This window comes from Mesoplodon mirus, assembly GCF_964341445.2.
Source record: "Mesoplodon mirus genome assembly, chromosome: 14".
Classification (NCBI taxonomy): Eukaryota; Metazoa; Chordata; class Mammalia; order Artiodactyla; family Ziphiidae; genus Mesoplodon; species Mesoplodon mirus.
Genome location: NC_138990.1, coordinates 32707180 through 32712937, shown reverse-complemented (window position 1 = coordinate 32712937; position 5758 = coordinate 32707180). Strand labels below are relative to the sequence as shown.

General features: G+C 47.0%; 1 long non-coding RNA gene across 1 annotated transcript; it reads right to left on the bottom strand.

The window, feature by feature from the left end:
• Positions 1–676: 676 nt before the first annotated feature.
• On the bottom strand, positions 677–5497 carry LOC309815631. The gene is made up of 4 exons (XR_014295907.1): positions 5357–5497; positions 4992–5152; positions 2786–2847; positions 677–862 (listed from the first exon to the last, which is right to left on the bottom strand). It is a non-coding gene; the product is annotated as an uncharacterized lncRNA (long non-coding RNA).
• Positions 5498–5758: the final 261 nt, after the last annotated feature.

Below are 5758 nucleotides of genomic sequence, written 5' to 3'. Positions count from 1 at the left end.
GCAGGACAGGCGAATGAATTAGGAAGCAGTTAAAATAGTCCAGGAACAATGACAATGAGGGCAGTCGTGGGGCAGTGGGAATCCGGAGGAGGGAAAGGCTGAAACCCTTTGGGGGGCTGCAACTGACAAGCCCCTGTGCCCATCCTCCCTCCCCCTTGTGGCTTCCTCATTGGAGTTCACCCAGGCGTACAGCAATAGCTCATCTTTCCCACAGCTCTTTTTTGACAGGCTTTCATGGGGATTTGCCCTTGTGGGTGTATTTAACTGCAGGCTTACTTTTTTGTTTCCTTTTCTGAAGCAGGAGGCAAATACTGTTGCTAAGTGGAGAGACTGAATCCGTGCATCTGGACCAATGACAACTTTCGTGGGCTAGCATCTTCTTGGGAGCTCTCTGCAAAGCTTGTCAAGCTCTGAACAAAACCTCAGAACAAAGAGTCAGCCACCCGCCTTTGTCCCATTTGATGTCATTTTAGAACCATTTTTAGTCACTGGGGTAGGGAGCTTTGAGACTTGGTGAGAAACAGCCCCTGTGAAGCTAGGAAGTTTGTGTTACCACTGAAGATGGATTCAATGCACCAGGGATTTGATGTCCATTGTCTCTAATACAGCAGAATTGGAGGTATGTTTACCCTCAGTTTACAAACAGAGAAACTCTGTTTGATCCTCTGTTTGAGGATCCTAAGGGTTAAGACGCTTGCCAGTGAGGCTAATAAGGGTGGATGCAGCACTCGCTCCAGTCCAGGTCTGTCTGTTCCTTCCTCCACGCCGCCTCTCCTTTCTGCATCCGTCCGTCTCTACGACACTCCTTTCCCGCCAAGTGTTTGTCCTCGCGCCTCGTCACCTTCCTAAAAAGGGTACTGACCTAGAAAGTAAAAGACCAGAATTTGGATTGCAGCTCTGCTAGAAACCATCTTTTTATTATTATTAATGAAAACTGTTTAAATTCTATAGTGCTTTACAATTTTCAAAAGGTTCACACACATGATTTCCTAGAGTCCCATAATAACCCTTTTTTAATCCTCTACCCATATACTGCCCCTCCCCTCTCCCCACTGGTAGCCACTAGTTTGTTCTCCGTATCTGAGTCTGCTTCTTGTTTGTTATTTTCACTAGTTTGCTGTATTGTTTAGATTCCACATATAACTGATATCATACAGTCTTTGTCTTTCTCTTTCTGACTTACTTCACTTAGTATGATCATCTCGAGGTCCATCTACGTTGCTGCAAATGGCAATATTTCATTATTTTTATGGCTGAGTAGTATTCCATTGTGCATGTGTGTGTGTATATATATATACATGTACATATCCACAGCACCTTCTTTATCTATTCATCTGTTGATGGACACGTAGGTTGCTTCCATACCTTAGCAACTGTAAATAAAACCGCTCTGAACATTGGGGTGCTTGCACCTTTTTGAATTAGTGTTGTCATTTTTTTCAGATATATACCCAGGAGTGGAATCGCTGGGTCATACTTACTGAGTGCCTGGTATGTCTACCAAATCTCCACTTCTACCATCTCCCCTGACTCTCAGCAGATGACCTTGGCTTCAACAGAGCATGAACTCCTTCAACTTCCTGCTAAAAATACCTTACAAGGCTGTCTGCCTCTGTCCTTACACGTTCCTCCTGTCACCGTGGCGGTGGAGCCCTCCTCTTGTTTCCAGTTTCCTGGAATCCCTGACAGCATTCTCAGGGTTATACCCTTTCTCTGTTGCATCTTCAAGCTTTCCCTTTCTACTAGCTCCTTCTCATCAACATGAAAAAACTTAGGTCTCTGCTATCTTAAAAAAGTAAAAGGTGGGGTGGTGGAGAGGAAGGAAACAAAGTAGGAAAGAATGAATAAAAGAGAAAAGAGAAGAAATGAAGGGAGGGAGGGAGGGAGGGAGGGAGGGAGGAAAGACAGAAAACATCCCTTCTTTTAACCTCTTTTAACCTCTAAGGCACCCATAGCCTAGATTCACTTTCTATTTCCCTAGCGGCTCCCTCTTAATTACCTTTGTTGTTGCTTAGTTTAAAAACAAAAGCAGAGGGCTTCCCTGGTGGCGCAGAGGTTAAGAGTCCGCCTGCCGATGCAGGGGACATGGGTTCGTGCCCCGGTCCGGGAGGATCCCACATGCTGCGTAGCAGCTGGGCCCGTGAGCCATGGCCACTGAGCCTTCGTGTCCGGAGCCGGTGGGGGGGATCCCACATGCTGCGTAGCGGCTGGGCCCGTGAGCCAGTCCGGAGCCTGTGCTCCGCAACGGGAGAGGCCACAACAGTGAGAGGCCTGCGTACCACAAAAAAAAAAACCAAAAAACAAAAGCAGAACTGCTTATTGTAGACAATGTGACAGTATCTGCCAGCCCTTTCACACTGGCCGCCCTCTGGCCCTGCCCCATCTTGCCCTTACTCCTGCCCTTGTCAAATCTCACCTGTGCCTGAACTTCAAGTACCCGAAGCGCCACCTCGGGTCCAAGTCTTCCCTTAAACTTCATCAACCCCCAAGCTCTGTTCCTTCTCCATCTATCTTCTAGCTCTTGAATCTGTCCTTTGCTCTCCACTTTCACCGGCACTGCCCAGTTCTGGCCACCGTCAGCTGTCCTTTCGGTGACCGACAGCCTCCTAACCATTCTCCTTGCCCCCCATTTGGCCTCTCCTGTCGTTGAAGATCTGAGAACGCCTATGCCGGCGGGAGAGGTAGATGCAGAAAGCTGTAACGCCTAGCAAGTCGTAGGTTAGAGTGGCGACCATTGGATTTGCTCCAAGCCCTCAATCCCACAACACTGCATTAGAAAAGTTACCTTGGCTTCAATTTAGCTGGTTTATCATCCCTTGGAGAGGGGATGAGGATCAGTCTCCTCACCTGGAAAAGAAGGGGTTGGGCTAGACCAGTGCCTGGCAGAGTACACCCAAATCCTCGGAGTTTCTGATTCTCTAGGGTTTGGGGTAGACCCAGAAAGTTTGCATTCCTAACAAGCTCTCTGCTGATGGTAATGCTGAGGTCCACAGACCACACGTAGAATCTCACCAGACTAGGTGATACCATAGTTTTGCATCTTCACCTGTGCTATCCAATATGGTAGCCACTAGTTACCTGGCTATTAAAATTCAAGTTAAATGAAAATAAATGAAAATTCAGTTCCTTGCTAGCCACACTTCAAGTGCTCAACAGCTACACGTGGCTAGTGGCTACCATATTGGACAGTGTAAAACATTTCCATTATTCCCTATTGGACGTGGCCATTTCCTCACAGATTTCTGGGGAAGAAATTTTACTGTAGAAGGAAGGTAAAATATCCCTTGACAAATAAGGCCTCTCAGCATTCCTCCAGCACACCTGGGCCTTTGGCCTATATCTCAGCCCTAATTTTAAAGTCTCAAAGCCTACACCCTATTTTGCCCTAACACCATTTTGCTCCAAGAAAAACACACAAAAACAGGACTGGAAATGGAAATACTAGAATTTCTGTGCTGGGAACTGTGTCTGTGCACCACAGTAGGACTTGATGGACAAAGCTAAGGATTTGGTGGCTGAAGTCCTGTATTTGAGCCACCTGAGGAGGTGGCCTTGAGCAAGTCACTTAACTTCTCTGAGCCTCTGTAGCCTCATCTGTAAAGTATTCTAGAAATATCTACCTCACAGGAAGATGTGTGAAAAAGCACCTGTGACTTACACCAAGTCCAGTTATTTTTTTTTCTTCCTTCTCTGCGCTTCCATAGCATGTTATACACATTCTAAGTTAGTACTTACGCATTCTGGTTACATGGGGGCCACTGGAGCACAAGGTAAGGACCCCTCAGACTTAGTTCTCTCCTCAGCACATAGTCCCGCCAGGCACAGGCTCAAAAAATGTGCGAATGATTAAGTCTCAGGGTAAAGCCAAGTCACAGGTATTATAAGTGTCTGGAGGGCAGGGTCACGGGCCTGACTCTCTATAGCTGTGCTCATGCTCGGTCTTCAGCCTGCAGCGCCCGCCAACACCACCCCTGCCCCCAGACTCACCCACCTTCACTCCCCCAACCCCACCTCTGGCTCTAGAAAATCTAGTCACCATTCAAGAATCTTCCCAAGGATCCACATACTAAATCAATCAGCTATGAGGTCAAATCCTGCCTCTGCCACTGCCTAGCCAGGACCTCGGGTAATTTTTGTAAATCTTGCTAATATTTATTTTCCTGATCTGTAAATTGGGCAGAAAAATACTATCTTTCAGTTTTGATATAAGATTTACATAAGAAAGTGTGTACAGAACATTTAACAGAATGTTAAACAGACCTCAAATGCTGGGTTATGTCTTTAAAAAAAAAACAAAAAAACAGCCATTTCTGGTCTCCAGAGCTTGCCTTCTCAGGGGACTGTGGTTGGTAAAGGTGTCACTTAACCACTCTGGGAAATTCTCCATTCTGCAACATAATCCAATCTTTTAGAGACTTCTCCTAGATTATCCTTTATTTCAAGTCATTCGTTTAGCACTTACGGGGCACTTACTATTTGTCAGGAACTGTGCTAGATGCTGGAGATCACAGATTAAAGAATGCCTCTGACCTCAAGAAATTTCTAGTCTAGTGGGAACCCACCTTCCACCTTATGCCGGGTAGAAGCTCTTGGTATACAGCTCAGTAGCTGCCCTCCACCCTGCACTTATCACATGGTATTACCTTTTTATATCAAACACACACTATTCCCAGTTCTAAGTAGGCTACATTCATTAATTCATTTAATCCTCACAACAATCTTATGAGGTAAGTAGTCATTAGTCCCATTTAACAGATGAGGAAACTGAGGCACGGGGCGATTAAGCAGCTTGCTTCAGGTCTTGTAAACTTCTAAGTAGGGGGAGCCAGGATCTGAAAACACACCGTCTGGCTCCAGCTTTATTTTTTATTTTATTTTATTTTATTTATTTGGCATTTAAACTCCCCCTTTTATTACCTGCTTAGTGGATTTTTGGCACATGTAACCTTTGTTACTGAAACACTCTCCTTTCTTTTCTTTTTTTAACTTACGTTTAGTTGATTTACGATGTTGTGTTAATTACTGCTGTACAGCAAAGTGGCTCCAGCTTTAAATGTTCCTTTACTTATCTGTCCCCTCCACCTGAAACTGGAATCTGAAATTGTGCCAAATTCAAAGGAATATCTCCTGTGCGCACCACGATTTCTGACACCTAGGGAATCAATAGTTTATTCCTCAAATGAAAAGAAGGAAGAAAAGGGAAAGGAGGAAAGATGCATGTAAGTAAACAATTCCACGACGGTTTGGTTACCAACATTTACTAAGCATCAACACTGGGCAAGTGCCTGAGACGTGCGGAGGGAGCTCAAGAGTAAATTAACATCCCTGCGAGCTCAGAACTTTCAGTTATTAGTACCTTTAGTGTCGAGAATTCCGAGGCGACCACTGCGTTGTCCCGGCTGCCTCTTTCCTCTCGCCCCGTTCCCTTCGTCTTGAATTCCTGCTCCACGTCTTCCTTTTCCTTCGCCATCCTTTCCGTGGACTCCGCTCTCCGGGATTTCCCGAGCTCCGGCCTTCGGGAGCGGGTCTGTGTTTGGGAGCGCTCCGGCCGCGCCGGGCATGCGCGCTAGGGGCGGCGCACTGCGCATGCGGGAAGATGGCGGGCCTGGCGTCCTGAGAGCAGTGGGTCACCCTGCTCTCCTCCCGCCCGCGTTCCAGCTCCCGGGGTCGTGGGGCAGCGGCGCGGCCGTCCGCGGGCCGGCCTAGCCAGGCGGCGCCTCCGGGCAGGCCAGGAGTCCAGTTCGTGCTTGGCCCCCGG